General features: G+C 41.0%; 1 long non-coding RNA gene and 1 pseudogene across 1 annotated transcript; both read left to right on the top strand.

Annotated features, from left to right (window-relative positions):
* Nucleotides 1-294: 294 nt before the first annotated feature.
* LOC120559431 lies at nucleotides 295-1599 on the top strand. Its single transcript, XR_005639272.1, has 4 exons — nucleotides 295-336; nucleotides 788-834; nucleotides 1378-1409; nucleotides 1583-1599. It is a non-coding gene; the product is annotated as an uncharacterized LOC120559431 (long non-coding RNA).
* Nucleotides 1600-4616: 3017 nt separating this feature from the next.
* On the top strand, nucleotides 4617-6679 carry LOC120558489 (annotated as a pseudogene).
* Nucleotides 6680-16268: the final 9589 nt, after the last annotated feature.

Genomic DNA, 16268 nt, shown 5'->3' with positions numbered 1-16268 from the left:
GGACATGGCATGAGGTGACTCTGATCTTTTGTACGAAGTTACAGAGTATAATTAGGACATTGTAACAATTCCATGTGACAATGCAGCAATTACCCCTCCCTAGTTAATTACCACATGCTGTCAGCCTACTGTAATTAAAAAAATCTTACATATGATGTCGTTTAAAAAATATTTGTTGATTGTAGGAATTCTATTGGCAACTGGCCAATAGAACTACAGGAACTTGGAGTAATTATCTGCACCCTGTCTAGCCAATATAAACTGCTCAGCCACACATCCATCAGACATCCATCAGCCATCCATCAGACACAATACCCTTCTTTCACCACTATATTTGTAAGTATCCCTTGTAATCCCTTTATTCTGATTTTGACGAACTACATTGTATGTGATTTTGTTGTTGTTGCTATGTATATTGCTATAGCCTACCTGCTCAATCTCTAACTGGCTATACTAAACACATTCTAATTTTATTTTGTTGTAGCGTTCTAATGTTATTATTATTATTATTATTATTATTATTACTGTTTGTGTTCCCAATAATGTACATGTGATCATTTTCCGTCATAGCAAGTTTTTTTTGATGATGCAGGCAATTAATTAATCAAAATTGATTGTTATCATACAATAACCAACCTGTTAATTCGAGTCACTCCTGATCTGAGTGCCATGTCCTTTCCTCTTCCTATACTTTTGAAATTGTTTTAATTCAAGTTTATCTCATTTCTTTCGGTTTTAATTACATTCATCTATTTAAAGTGTTGATTATGTTCTTCAATGATCACAGGTGCTGTTTAATGACTGATTGAATCTGTACCCAGCATCCTGATAAAGGTAAGTGAAATTATCGTTTATGCTGTAAAATGGTATAATTTCTCAAGCAGGAGCTTGAGTCTGACTATGTGATGGTACAGTGGCGTTTTTGTGCCAATATTATAAGTTTACTTTAAAGCTGTAAAGCAGATACTTAAACTATGATGTATGAAGAACTTAAGTGTTTATCTTGGACAACATTGATTGTTTAAGTTGGGTGCGGACTACATCAATTACTCCTGCCTACGTCTTAAAGGCAAAAACACATCCGCTGTGTATGTAACGTATATGAAAAATGGTTGCCCAATACTAAGTAAACCCACAAACTGTGCTAAGTGCTAAGTGGCTATGATAGACACACAACAGAATATGAAACTGACCTACTTTCTAAGACCATTTTGAACAGGAAACGTTCAGTTTTCCAACTTGAAATGCAATTTGTGTGGCAACAGTTTTGATAATAATAATAATATTAGCTTAGGGTGAGGATTTGTTTTTGAGTCATGTTCATATTTTTCAGCTGCATGTTAATAAAATTCATTTTATTTCTGTTTATCTACATAGTGGCAACATGTGCAAACTCACTCTAACTGCAGGTAAGGCACACTGGACAAGTTATTGTAATGCATATTTTCTCACTTACCTCCAGTGGTATCTAGCCATGCAGTTTTTGTTTCATTTAATTCAGCTCTCTACAGAAAACAGTGTCACCATTACCATTAACTGATCTCCTAACCTTTGTTTTTTTGTAACCTCTGTCACTTTGAAGGGCTCTGTTTGATCATCAGCCAGCTTGGGTAAGTTCATAACATGCTTCAAACATAACTCAATAGCACTCCGCAGATAAATAAAGGTGCACAATTATGTAGCAGGGCAACTCATTTATCTTCTGGTTCTTGGTAACCAAAATTCTAAACTTTATATCTTATCCTGTCATGCGGTGGTGGTTGTTAGTGTATATTTAATTTAATGTCATTCATATTAATGTAATCAGCTCTTATTGCCTTTGTTTCTTTTGCAAATGTATGCTCTTTCTGTTTAAATCTCACTTGGGGATGTTAGAATTATGATCAAACAGAGTTAAATAATAATTAACACAATATGACTCTCTGATCTGATTCCTTCAGGTTATCACAGCCTCGGATTAGCTGCAGCTGTAAACACCTGTAATATTAGGATCAGTGGGCTGTACTAACCCTGCTGACCCACACTCTTTTTTACAGTTGTGGTAATGGAATGGCCTACCTCCAAAACTGCCCATCAAATCTAGTCTTTAACCCAAAATGCAGCTGCTGTGACTATCCTGTAACTCCATCTACTGCAACCCACAGCTCTCCCACCTACTACAGCTACAGCTCCCCTACCCACAACTACCTAGCTCCCCTACCACAACCACCTTTGCCCCACCAGCTACAACTCCACCTACACAACTTCAAAACTCGACGCAATTGACAACTTCTGTAATGGAAAGGCAATGGGCAATACACTAACCCTGCTGACCCGTTCTTTTTACAATTGTTGGGATGGAAGAACCTACCTCAAAGCTACCAATCAAATCTGGTCTTTAACCAAAATGCAGCTGGGCTATCCTGTAACTCCATCTACCTAGCCACAACTCCACCTACTGCTTCAAAACTCCGACACCAATTGATAGCTTCTTATTAAGGCAATGGAGCATATACTAACCTTCTGACCCACATTCATTTTACAATTGTTGGGATGGAAGAACCTACCTCCAAAACTGCCAATCAAATCTGGTCTTTAACCAAAATGCAGCTGCTGTGACTATCCTGTAACTCCATCTACCACAACCACAACTGCCCCCTACCACAGCTACAACTCCCACCTACTAAAACTACAACTCCGACATAATTGATAACTGCAATGGAAGAGCAATGGGCAATACACTAACCCTGCTGACCCACATTCTTTTTACAATTGTTGGGATGGAAGAACCTACCTCCAAAACTACCAATCCAAATCTGGTCTTTAACCAAAATGGATGGGGTGTGGCGGAACGGAATCCGACACCAATTGTGCTTCTGTAATGGAAGAGCAATGGGCAATACGCTGCTCTGCTGACCCACATTCTTTATGCCACCGGTGCGATGTTGGCAACAGTTCATGTCTACAGTCACATCCTGGTTCTTCACTGTCTGAATTGGTATCACTTCAGTATTGTCATTGGTGATGGACAGGTCTCGGCAATCACATCAGTTCCTCTGAAGGAACAGAATCTCAGTCTTCTTAGGTCGATCTTAAGTAGGTATCTTGACACCCACTCTGAGATATCTGTCAGGCAAGCAGTGCTAAATGAGAGGAAGATCTGGGGTCTCATTTATAAAACTGTGCATAGGATCCTTACTAAAAGTGTACTTATGCCCAAAAGCCTAAAACGGCGTACGGCAAAAAAAGTCTTATTTATAAAACATATTTATAAAACATATGTAAGCCATGTTCCTTTATAAATCACAGATTACCCACAAGTGTGCATATGTGAATCAGCCTCTTATCCCGCCATGTACACGCCATTTTTAACCATAAATAGTCAATGTAAAGCACCTCATGAATGCTGATCAGTATGTTAATGACCCTGGCAGTTGTTCTTCGCTTACCGAATCATGACGACTGGCGGAGAAAAAGCAAAAAAATCTCAGATGCTTGTGAATTGCTGCAAATTGAATTATAATTCCGGCCTGTTCTTTCACAGTGTAGGGAAACCTGAGGTATAGACTACCTATATTAATAATACCTTCCAAAACAAAGGCATTACGGCACTCGGGGACAGCTTCGATATACCAGACCTATATGATAAGATTTAACAGAACTATATATTATATCCAAACAAGGCTTAGCAATAAAGTTGAAGATTATATATAATATTTATGTAAAACACTAAGCTGCTCGCCATTTCCCTCTGGAAACAGCCGGTGGCCCCCAGAGTGGTAGGACCTCTATTTGGACCGGATGGCATGGTTCCGGGGGCCCCCTTTACTGGACCCAATTCAGTACATAGATCCAAGAGTTCAGCTTTAGGGTACACATTACATCACACAGGTGTCTCTGGGAGGGGAAATAAAAGCAAAAACTGCTGTCCGGACCTGCCAGACAACCATGAGTGGACTGTCTGCAACAGACTTCAAAGACGGTTTGTCAGTTGAGGCCTCTGCTAGCTTTGCAAGTACTGCTAGCATTAAGGTTGAGTACAAACACTGTCAGGCAAAGAAGCAGAAGTTAGGCTCTGGTCAAAGTTTCAGCAGCACATTTAATGAACGTATCACAGAGGCCATTGGTGGACACATCAACGAGGCTGGCATCCTCTTTGAAGGCCAATCAAACCCCTCTGTCTATAACAACTGGCTTAGCTCACAGAAAACCACACCTGATGTGGTCCGGATACAGCATAAATCCCCTGCACACCATACTGCCAACCGGTCATATTGCCAGAGCTAGACTGAAGCAAGAGGTGGAGTAGTACATCAAGAAAAATGCAGTGTTGAAAAAATGCTCAGAAACCTGTAAGATTGGGCACAGAGCCAGCAAAAGGTATCCTTGTGCTTGTGTTTGCACCAGTAGTCAGAATATCAAGTCAAACTGCTGTCCTGCTGGGAAAGGTCTTATTTTTTATAGTTTATTGATACAACTTAAGGACATATATTTCTCCTTTAATTGCTTGATGAATGTTTAGTACTGTCAACAACAGTTGACACATACACACACACACACCACACACTTATAAAATGTGTGAGAATCACATAGGCAAATAATCAAGACTCCACCTCCACATTACCACTATAACATGGGTCAGACATTGTAAGTTACTGAACAGAGCTTGCTGTCAACAGCCGAGGTAAGACCCCTGAGTTCTCCCTTATCTAGTATAGTAGACAGCGTAGTATAGCATAGTATAAGCTATTCCTCAGTCATAAGTTTAGTGATATCCAATTTATATTGAAATATTACATGAATTGTTTAACTATTCTGTGTCCATGCCTTTAACCTTCTGTCCCTATTGATTTCTTCCATACAGATGGCAAGGCTGTGGCATCTCATGCTCCTGTGCTGGGCATGGAGTCCTCTGTGTCTTCCATCCAGTGTAAGCTTCATTGGTACACCGCAGCAATGTGAAAAGGCTCACTTTGTCCCTGGTTACAATCTAGGTGGAGAAGGCTTCGATATCGTCACAATGGAGCGGAAAGGTGCCTATGTCATTGACACTGAAACATGGAAGCTTGGCAATGGCACTTGCAGGCTATACACAAACAGCTACATGAATAGAGAGAGCCAGAAGGTTCCAGCTGCCATGGTGGACTGGAGAACCCTCCCCAAGTGCAGTTTAAAGGTCTCCGGTATCCAGTATGATTCTGTCGAAACTCTTGTCAATGATTCTACATCATCCGTGTCCAATGATTGGAAAATTGGCCTTGAAACCCTGTAGATCCGTCTGTCACTCTTGGTGTTGGTTTTGGAGGTTCCCACTCAAAGAATCTACCTTTGCCATGCAAAAGTCGAAACAAGACCACTACAACTTCTTTAGACATTCTGTCTACTGTAGCTTCTACCGGTGAGTATATGCACAGATATTTGTCTTTTTGTCATTAACTTCATGCTTAAAGTGACAAATATGAACATTACTGTAATCTTAATACTTAATACTGCAACTGACTACAAATGACCGATCCCTGTGTTTTACAGCTACAGAATGGCAACAAAACCTCCACTGAGTCATGACTTTAAATCAGTTGTGAACTCCCTTCCGTCCTATTCACGTAAGACAGAGACATCATATCGCAGTCTGATCGACACATATGGTACACATTACATCACACAAGTGTCTCTGGGAGGGGAAATAAAAGCAAGCACTGCTATCCGGACCTGCCAGACAACCATGAGTGGTCTGTCTGCAACAGAAGTCAAAGACTGTTTGTCAGTTGAGGCGTCTGCTAGCTTTGCAAGTACTGCTAGCATTAAGGCTGAGTACAAACACTGTCAGGCAAAGAAAAAGAAGTTAGGATCTGGTCAAAGTTTCAGCAGCACATTTAATGAACGTGACACAGAGGTCATTGGTGGAAACATCAACGAGGCTGACATCCTCTTTGAAGGCCAATCAAACCCCTCTGTCTATAACAACTGGCTTAGCTCACTGAAAAACACACCTGATGTGGTCCGATACAACATAAAACCCCTGCACACCATACTGCCAACCGGTCATATTGCCAGAGCCGGACTGAAGCAAGAGGTGGAGAAGTACATCAAGAAAAATGCAGTGTTAAAAAATGCTCAGAAACCTGTAAGATTGGGCACAGAGCCAGCAAAAGGGATCCTTGTGCTTGTATTTGCACCAGTAGTCAGAATATCAAGTCAAACTGCTGTCCTGCTGGGAAAGGTCTTGCAACATTAAAGGTTTTCAGGCTATATGCAAAAGGTCTTTATGGTGATAGGTGGACTCAGACAGATGGTTCAGTGGTGGTTAGTTACAGTGATAAGAATAAGCGTACTGTCATCATAAATAACAATGACAATCCTAAATGGCCAGAGACATTTGAGTTTGGACCCATCGCATTAACATGAAAAACAAACTTAAGTTCGGTGTTTATGATGAGGATTCTTACTGGAACAGTGATCCGCTTACGGGTGTTCATTTGATCTCGTGCAAAGGAAAAGTGAGCGACAGCTGCATGTTAAATCACGGTACCTTCTTCTTCTCCTACATAGTAGAGTGTGCACCAAGTCTTGGTGGTGACCAATGTCAAGAATACATCCCTCCCCGATGAGTCCCTCTTTGGCCAAGGTCTTCCACACTAGAAACGGGGGTCCTTCTTGGAGAGACAGGGAAGAGGAATGCTACATCAGTCAGTCAGGTTAAGGTCAGCGGGCGACATTACGAGATGGGGTGATGAGAGAATAAGGATTTAAGTTTATTATTATCTTGCATCTAGTTAATCGCATATTTCACACTGTTCTTTATTTGACTTTTGTTAACAAAATAATTACACATACTCAATTTCTCAAATGTAATCCAAATACTGCATGTGTTTGTGTGAAATGTTCTTTTCTTCTGCTTCTGTTAGTTAAAAAACTCTGCCAATAAAGCATTGACAAAGACAACACAGGTGTCAGTGTGATTTATTGTAATAAAAATACTGTGTAGTTTTGTGGTTACATGTAAAGTTGAAATGCATAATCATACAAATGCAAGCAAACAACTAACGTCAATATGGCACACATAGAAGGCTCTTCTCATTTTTCCTCTTCATTTCATTCGGATCATTCCTATACATGTTAGGGCTGACAAAACTGATGTTGTTTCTGGGCATTATGTCCATGAGAGGGCAAATGTAAGAGATACATAACTACTTTATAGGTATATTTATTTCAACAGAAACATATTTTAAAAGATCTATATGCCTACACATTACAAAATAAACCATAAAACGTCATATACTCTAAATCTTATAAATTGTTCTTTATATTGCAATTCAGTAAGTTACGTGCTCAGCATAAGTAAATACACCCATGCTAAACTTAACTAAAACTAAAAAATCTTTTGGAAATTGATCTTAATGATGGGTGTATTCACTTATGCTGAGCACTGTAACCTCGCCCAAGCTGTTTCTTGATACAACTTAAGGACAGATACCTCTCCTTTGAATTGCTTTGATGAATATTTAGTACTGTCAACAACAGAACATAGTCAATAGTATTTGGCCATAACTCTGTGTTACGAACAAGAACCACAACCCCCGTTTAGGCTACAGATCTCATACCTATGAGATAACTGATCTTGTAAGTGCAATATCTTTTAGAAATTAGACGTAAGCAGACGTAGTAAGTAAGTAAGTGAACTTTATTTATATAGCACCTTTCACAGACAAAAGGGGTCACAAAGTGCTTTACAGTAAAAACAAAAACAGAGCAAAGACAACACATACAAAGCTATATGGCTAATAAAATGCTTGTCTAAAAAGATGAGTCTTCAGGTGTTTTTTAAAGGTTTCCAGAGAATCCAAAACTCTCAAGGCTAAAGGGAGAGAGTTCCAGAGCCCTGGGGCCACCACCCGAAAATGCACGATCACCTCTTGTTTTAAAACGCGTGTTCTAGGAACAATTAAGAGCTCCTGGCTTGAAGACCTCAAAGAGCGACCAGGAGTGTGTGCGCAGTAGTTCCTGGATGAACGGGGGGAGGGGCTTGGCCATGTAAGGCTCTATAGGTAATAGTTAAAATTTTTAAATTCACTCTAAAAACCAATCGGTAGCCAGTGAAGAGCCTTAAGCACAGGAGTAATGTGCGACCCCCTGCTGGTCTTAGATAAAAGTCTTGCTGCTGCATTCTGTACGAATTTGCAGTGAGCCCAAGGATGATTTGTTTAAGCAGGTGTATAGTACATTGCAATAATCCAAACGAGAGGAAACAAAAGCATGAACAAGCATCTCCATCTCTCTTTGAGAAACCACAGATCTAATTTTAGCAATGTTCCTGAGATGGAAAAAACAGGAACGAACCACAGACTTCACATGACTGTTAAAACACATAGATTTGTCAAAAATGACACCCAGATTACGCACAGCATTACAGTCTGAAACTGATAGAGACCCAATGGCCTGCCTAATCCTAGGGGTAATGTTATCTGGGGCAAAGATCATCACCTCAGTTTTGTCAGAGTTTAATTGCAAGAAATTGTCAGCCATCCATTTGTTAATGGAGGCTAAACAATTGTGCAACAAGGACAGTTTGTCTAGCTTATCGGGGCTAAAAGATAAATATAACTGGATATCATCAGCATAACAATGGTAAGATATACCTTCGAAACTACTAATAATTTTACCAAGAGGAAGCATATAAAGACTAAATAGCAAAGGGCCAAGCACAGAACCTTGAGGCACACCACAAGACAAAGGAGCAGAGTCTGACAAGTAAGTTCCCATAGACACAGAAAAACTCCTGTCTGAAAGATATGAAGAAAACCAGTCCAGAGCTGATCCAGTAATGCCCACCGTTGTTTTCAGTCTTTCAATCAGAGTGCAGTGGTCAACCGTATCGAACGCTGCACTCAGATCCAGAAGGACTAGAACAGAACATTTACCCCCATCAGCAGCCATCAAAATGTCATTAGAGACTTTTAGGAGAGTAGTCTCAGTTGAATGGTTTTTTCGAAAGCCAGACTGAAATTTATCGAAAATATTATTAGAATCCAAAACTCTATTTAGCTGGCTCGCAACAACCTTTTCTAAAAATTTTGAAATGAAAGGCAATTTAGAAATAGGCCTGTAGTTTTTAAACAAAGCTGCATCAAGATTGTTCTTTTCAATATGGGCTGGACAACAGCCATGCTTAAAACAGCTAGGGACCTGGCCTAGCTGAAGAGATAAATTTAAAATTGAAACCAAACATGGTCCCAGCAGATGTAATGTTTTTAAAAGTAAAGATGTTGGTAAAATATCAACAGGACTTTGGGAAGGTTTCATCGAGCCCACTAGCTTAATTAAGTCATTCAGGGACAAGGGGCAAAAGGAGTCCAGTACCGAAAGTGTCTGATGAGTAACAATATGGGCGCTTACTGATGGAATGATGCCTGCCCTGATAGCACTAACCTTGTCCACAAAATGAGACAAAAAACGGTTGCAGTCCACATTTGAAAACACAGGGACAGTACACGTAATAGGAGAAACAATGTTGTTAATAGTCTCAAACAGAGCTTTTGGATTGTTTTTACAGGAAGAAATCAGCTTAGTAAAATAAGAGGCTCTAGCCTCCTTGATTGTTTCATTTAGGTCAATTAAAAGCTCTTTAAGATACAAGCGATGGACTTGGAGCTGAGTTACTTTCCATAAACGCTCAGTTCTCCGACAGATACGCCTCAAGCTGCGAATGGCATCATTCATCCACGGAGTTGTATTAACAGAGGGTAATTCTCTAATTTTAAGAGGCGCCACTTTGTTCAGCAGCAGGGTGCAATGATCAAGAAACGACTGTGCACAAGCATCGACATCATCAGAAATAAAAACTGAGCTTAAATCAAATGCGTCTGAAAATTTCTCAACAGTGAGCCGGTTAATAAAACGTGAGCTGGACGCCCGTTTAGCAGGCACAGGATCAACATTACAAACAAGATCAAATGAGATGCATTTGTGATCACTAACAAATACATCATCGATGCAAACATTATTAATGTTCAAACCATGAGAAAAAACAAGATCTAGCGTATGACCCTTGCTGTGCGTAGGACCCAACACATGCTGAGTAAAATTAAAAGATTCAGTGATATTTACGAAATCAACAGCATTTTTGCAAGTATCATCGTCCACATGAATATTAAAATCACCAGCAATAATCACTTTTTCCAGCTTAATGGTGGATGATAAGAAATCAGAAAAATCATTAAGAAAAGATGCCACTGGCCCAGGTGGCCGATATATTAAAATACAATAAAATGAACTGGAACGGACCAACTTTAGTAATCTGTAGTTCAAAGGAAGAGTACGGTGCCAGCGCCCAATGACTGGCAGATAAAATGTTTTTAAAAACCACAGCAAGACCTCCACCTCGGCCTGTGAGTCTTGGGGTGCTGATAAAAGTACAATCAACAGGACAGAGCTCATTCAAGTGATAATATTCCAAATCCCGTGCCATGTTTCCGTAAGCAACATAAAGTCCATGTTCTGGAAGTTAATAAATCACTGAGCAAAAGAGACTTATTTGCAATTGAACGGGCATTTATTAAACCCATCCTGAGCGATGCAGGAGCATCTGAAGCAGAAAGAGAGGCCGCGGCAGCGACCCTCAGATGCACGGAACACACACTGCGGCCAGAGGCAGGTTTTCTGCAGGGCACCCGGACCGGAGCACGAGGGCGCTTTGGGAAGACAGAGCGGGACGAGCAACCAGCAGCAGCGCGAGGCCAAACATAGGCGCCATGCCGGACGGTCCGGCATGTATAAATGCACTATATACTGTATAAAGTACTAGAGACCCTTACTTGAGTAAAAGTACAAGTGCTCTATCAAAAAGTGACTTGAGTAGAAGTTGAAGTGCTCTTTACACCACCCTTAAGTGGAAGTACTAAAGTATTCAACATTTTTGTACTTAATATTGCAAGTAGTTCATTTTAAAATGTACTTACCTAGTACCGAAAGTATTGTGTTATTTAGTTATTAAAGAAATCAGTCAAAAGTTTGAATATCATATTTTTTATATTATGTCAAATGTTTAGCCAAGGCCGTAGCCTCAAAGAATTAACACATATTAAATATATTACATTATATTAAAAATAACAAATACTGAAATAAAATGTACAATTATCACACTGTGCAAGTAAAATGAACATCCTCTCCAGCACAGTAATGATTAAAGCCCCAAAAATTTTCACACACTAGCTAGTAACGGTGTATGAACAGGAAAGTTAGCAAGCTAGTACTCATATCAGACTGAAACAACTCAGGAATAGCTTAATCTGCTGCAACAATAGCTAAATAGAAAGAATAAAAACTTTACATTGAACTGGCAACCGTAATGTATCGGGGTTTCTTATGTAAATTAAGTAATTAGTACGTAACTAACGTAGCCGTAACTACACACACTGTAACCTCCACAGTCTCCGTGACGGAGGAATTCACAACAGTAACAAGTACATAAAAATGTATCGGAGTAAAAGTATTTCATTCATCGAAAATATGTACTCAAGAATAAAATTGGAAAAATAATACTCCAGTAGAGTATATATACAGCCTTTTAGTACTTAAGTAGAGTAGTGAAGTAGTTCTACTTCGTTACTATACAGCTCTGGATGTAAGTTTTCAGCCTGTGGTGAAAGTCTGCTGACTTTAATAGGGAAGTTATGGAACCACCACATAGTCGTAAGATTTAAAGGGTAGATACTTTCCCCAGAGGCAAAGGGGTGCACCTAGGTTGTGCCAGAGAGTAGAATTTGACAATAGCTTAAAGGTAAGAAGGAAGAAGTTGTTTCCTTCACTGCCCTGTAAGCTAGTTTTAAACTTGATACGAGCTGCAACAGGGAGCCAGTGTGGTTGTGAATATCAGACTGGCAGCAGCATTTTGGACTAGTTGCAAATGTAGCAGGGGCTCAGGCGAGGGAGGGAGGTGCAGTTTTGGTAGGAGCTGACAAGCACTTGGATGACATACTGTACTAGTTACCTGTCCTCTGCATATTCTATATATCCTAACCTTTTACACATCCCTTAACATTTTTTGCACATCCATACAGCATCTTTTTTTATGTTAATAGTTGTATAATAGTTATAATATTTGTGTTACTTGTTTCTGTATTTATTGTTTGTTTATTTCATATTCATGTTTAATATGTTTATGTAAGCACCAACAACCAAGGCAAATTCCTGCGTAAGTGCTACTTGTTTGGCAATAAATCCTTTTCTGATTCTGATTATTGCTTTATTCAAGGACTGCACTCTGGACAGTTGGGATTTTTTAAAGTGGGGTTGTATGAGGTACCCTGCGGCGTGCGCGCAGGCGTTGGACGGTGAGCTGGGTGGCCTCTGTGCCTCCGCGGTTTCCAGCAGGATGTCGGGAGCTGAGCGGCCTTTTCACTGAGACTTGGCTGGATCCTGGTGTCCCATTGCCATTTAAACGGGTGACTCTTTCTGTGTGCCAATCTGACGGCCACACAATCCATTTCTAACAATCTCTCCAATTCAGCAGAGACAGCTTGTTTAACAGAGAGTGGGAGTCTCCGCGAGCTTTTGTTGAACAGGCTGGACGTCTTCCCTGACTTTGACACGGTGAATGAAACCTTTAGCAAGACCTAGCTTCTCCCCAGTCACTGATCCGTTGTTGATCTCTCTGATCTCTGTCACTGGACCCACAGGTGAGAGCACGATGTTGTTGTCAATAGAAAGTCTCAGTGCCCTGAATAAGTCCATTCCCAACAAAGCTGTGCCTGTCTTCACAACATACAGTGTAGCTGGTACCTGTAATGGTTGCATACTGCACTGTAGCTGGCAGGCAACCCAGTACTGGAACATCAGATTTGGTGTACGTCCACTAACCTTTTTTCTGAATCAGCAAGCGGCACACTTACTGCTGTATCCAAAGTGAGATTTGCATCCGTTTGCACTAACAGTCTCACCGTATTTTTACCGCTAGCATGCTCAATCAGTTGGTCCCTTATTTCATCTGTATTTCCAGCAAATCTGCACGTTGTAGCTATACTCGGCTACAGTCTAATGTGGTTTCTGCACTCTAAATCTGAACTTGTATCGTTCCGCCACATTTATTGCTGGGCTGAAATGTGCACACAATGCACCTACTGCTGAATCCTAAATTGTACCTACATCCGTGAGTGTATAAAATACACGTTGCGCCTTCGGTGCCCAGGCAGTGTAGGAGGATTGCACGCTTCCTGAATAGCAAGCAGGTAGTTCTCGAACATTTTCATCCCCATATCGAAAAGAATGGTAGGTTGTCCGTGTGCATGGCAGCAACAACGCAGGAAGAGGCACACTGGCAGTCACCATCCTCGCCGCCAATTTGTTATGTATCAGATAATCCACAGCAAAACAGACGAGACCGTCAAGCTAGCACCAACTTAAAGGAACATGCCGACTTATTGGGACTTTAGCTTATTCACCGTAACCCCAGAGTTAGACAAGTCAATACATACCCCTCATTTCTGCGTGTTGACGGTTCCAGCGACATCAGGCCAGCAACAACATGTAGGATTGGTTCCAGTAATCCTACTGCTCGAATGTGATTAAATAGACGCCAACATGTTCCTATTTACATGTTGTGATTTTAGAGTCACTAGCGTAGTACAAAAACACGGTAACATGAGACGAGCCATCTTCTAACCCTAAACAAACCGGGAACTATATTCTCAGGTGGAAGAATATAGTACTTGGGCGGAATGGTTTGCTTTGTAGCAAGCCTGTCTGAGAATATAGTTAGAAGTTAGTTAGCGGTTAGAAGATGGCTGTGTCTCATGTTACGTTGTTTTTGTACACACTGTGACTCTACAAATCACAACATTTAAATAGGAACATGTTGGCGTTATTTTTCACTTTCTGTCACAATTCGAGCAGTAGGATTACTGGAACCAGTGGCGCCAAAAGTGGATATGTGCTATATGCGCGCATAGGGGACTATATATATACTTCTGGAAATGCACTCCGAATGCGTCTCTGTCTCCAACACATTTCAAACCAAACTGACGCCATACTGGGAGCTCTGGCCATTAGCTGCAGCAATTCCAGTTTGCTAGCACCGATTTTGGTCGTTTTTTTCCTATCGACAGTACTCGGATACATCTAGCGATCAAGATTCAGGTAAAAATCGGGGTGATAGAATGATTATAAAGGGTATTTCACACTGTTCCTTAAGGTCTTCTAATAGGGTATCTAACATTGGTTGGGCTGAAAATTGCCCACTTGCTACCCTGTGAAAAGAAATGTCAAAGGTGAGAGCTTGCCTCGCTTTTTGGTTTCCTTTATTATTATTTTTTTGTGTATAAATTTGTAACAAGAGAATATTTAGTTGAGCAACCACTCACACATACATTGAGACGAGACAGTGCAATGTTATACATTGTTTGTTCGTTATTTAGGGCCTGAGCGCTGACAGCGCAAGGCCCCATTGAAACTGAAGGAATTACTGTATTATTACGGCAAATGAATTGCCTTTTTGAGGGGCTTAACATATTCAAAAACTCACCAAAATTGGAGGTCGCATCAAATCTGGTGAAAATGTATGTATTTTAAGGGCTTCGGGAATAGGCGCACAAAAATACTTGCTAGCGCCTACAAAGTTAAAATAATTGAGCCCCTACAGTACGTTTAACGGACTAACGAAACTTGGTACACATATGTAACATGGCAAGACGTACAAAAAAACTAATTGGAGCCATATCCTACACCCAACAGGAAGTCTGCCATTTTGAATTGAAAGTTTGAAATTAGTGCGATTTTGCCCATTTCCACATGTCGTATTCTTAACGAAGTCCTCCTAGAGATTTCATCCGATCAACTTAAAATTTGGTCTGTGTCATCTCAAGACATTAAAGATGAAAAGTTATTAAAAGAAAAACTTTCTTTCATCATAGGGTGTATGCGGCACGGCGGCCATTTTGTGCGTTCGCCATCGAAACAGGAAGTGGGTGTAACTCGAGTGTACATTGTCGTATCTGCCCGAAATTTGTCACGATTGACAAGGGTCCAGGCCTGAGGACATCTACAGGCCAAAATTGACTTTTGGTCATAGCCCTCGCGCTGGCAACAGGAAATGCGCCTTATATTACAAACATCCGATTTACATGAAACTTATAGGGCCCTATTTTAACGATCTGAAACGCAAGTATCAAAAGTGAAACGCAAGTAGCTTTGTGGGCAGATCTCAAAGCAAATCTAAAATGGGTTGGTCTGAAGTAGCTAGGTGTGGTTTGGGCGTAACGTGCAATAAACCAATCAGAGCGTCATCTCACATTCGCTTTAAGAGCAGGCGCGCTTTGTTCCATGGCGCACGCCAGGAGCTGTCCGGGATAAAAGTAATAAATGCCCGCTTGACCCGGTGGCGATGTTGCTGCGGCATCTCGGGCGATCTCCTCAAGTCTGGAGAGGATTGCTGCAGCCATGGAGCGTGGGCCTCCAAACGCACCACCTGCTCCTGTTGTGCCCGTTCCTCCTCCCCCACTCCATCTCCATCTCCTTCCACCCGCTCCAACAGGAGCGCATCGCTGATTGCCACTCCCGGACCAGATCCCGCTGGAGTGTCCAACATCTCCTTAAGTCCTCTAATATTTCCTCATTTATGTCATCAACACATCCATCATTCATGGAAATGTTGTGTAAAACACAACAAGCCACAAAGAATGCTGCGACTTTTTGAGGACTGTACTGTAAAGTGCTCCTGACCTATCCAAACACCTGAAGCGCATTTTCAGTAATATTTATCAGGGAATATATTAGGATATATATATCCTTGTAAGTATGATTTGCAAAAATGGAAACTCGGCGTCCGTTTTAGATGAGAGAAGCAAAGTGTATGCGTGCGTTGTGCACATTATGGCCAAGCATGCGCCCCTAAAATAGCATCTGTATAACGCACCACTGACTTTAGACTACGCCACTCGGACTTTAGACCAGGTTTTTCCTGGTCAGTGGTGGAATTGTTTTCTGAAACTGAAAAATAGCATCAGGGAACGCTTGTACCGGAACACGCCTCCTCTTTCGCTGAACCGCCCTGGGGAGCAAATACATTACCTAATTTACTGACGGCGTCTGTGGAGGGAAAAGTCCGCTGTGCTTCGGGTGCAAAATGGGAATGATACATGCATCGGTGTATGAAGGCAATTGCGCTGAGTGCAAGATAGGGCCCATAATGTGTGGTCTACATGTGATACTGAGCCGCCCTCTATACTTTAACCATGCCCACTTACTCGAGGCCACCCCCTTTCATAACATTTGAACCGTTTAAGGTAGAGTCTTGTGTG

This window comes from Perca fluviatilis, chromosome 5, assembly GCF_010015445.1.
Source record: "Perca fluviatilis chromosome 5, GENO_Pfluv_1.0, whole genome shotgun sequence".
NCBI lineage: Eukaryota > Metazoa > Chordata > Actinopteri > Perciformes > Percidae > Perca > Perca fluviatilis.
Note: the sequence above shows the minus strand (reverse complement) of the source record. Positions and strands in the feature narration are given on the sequence as shown.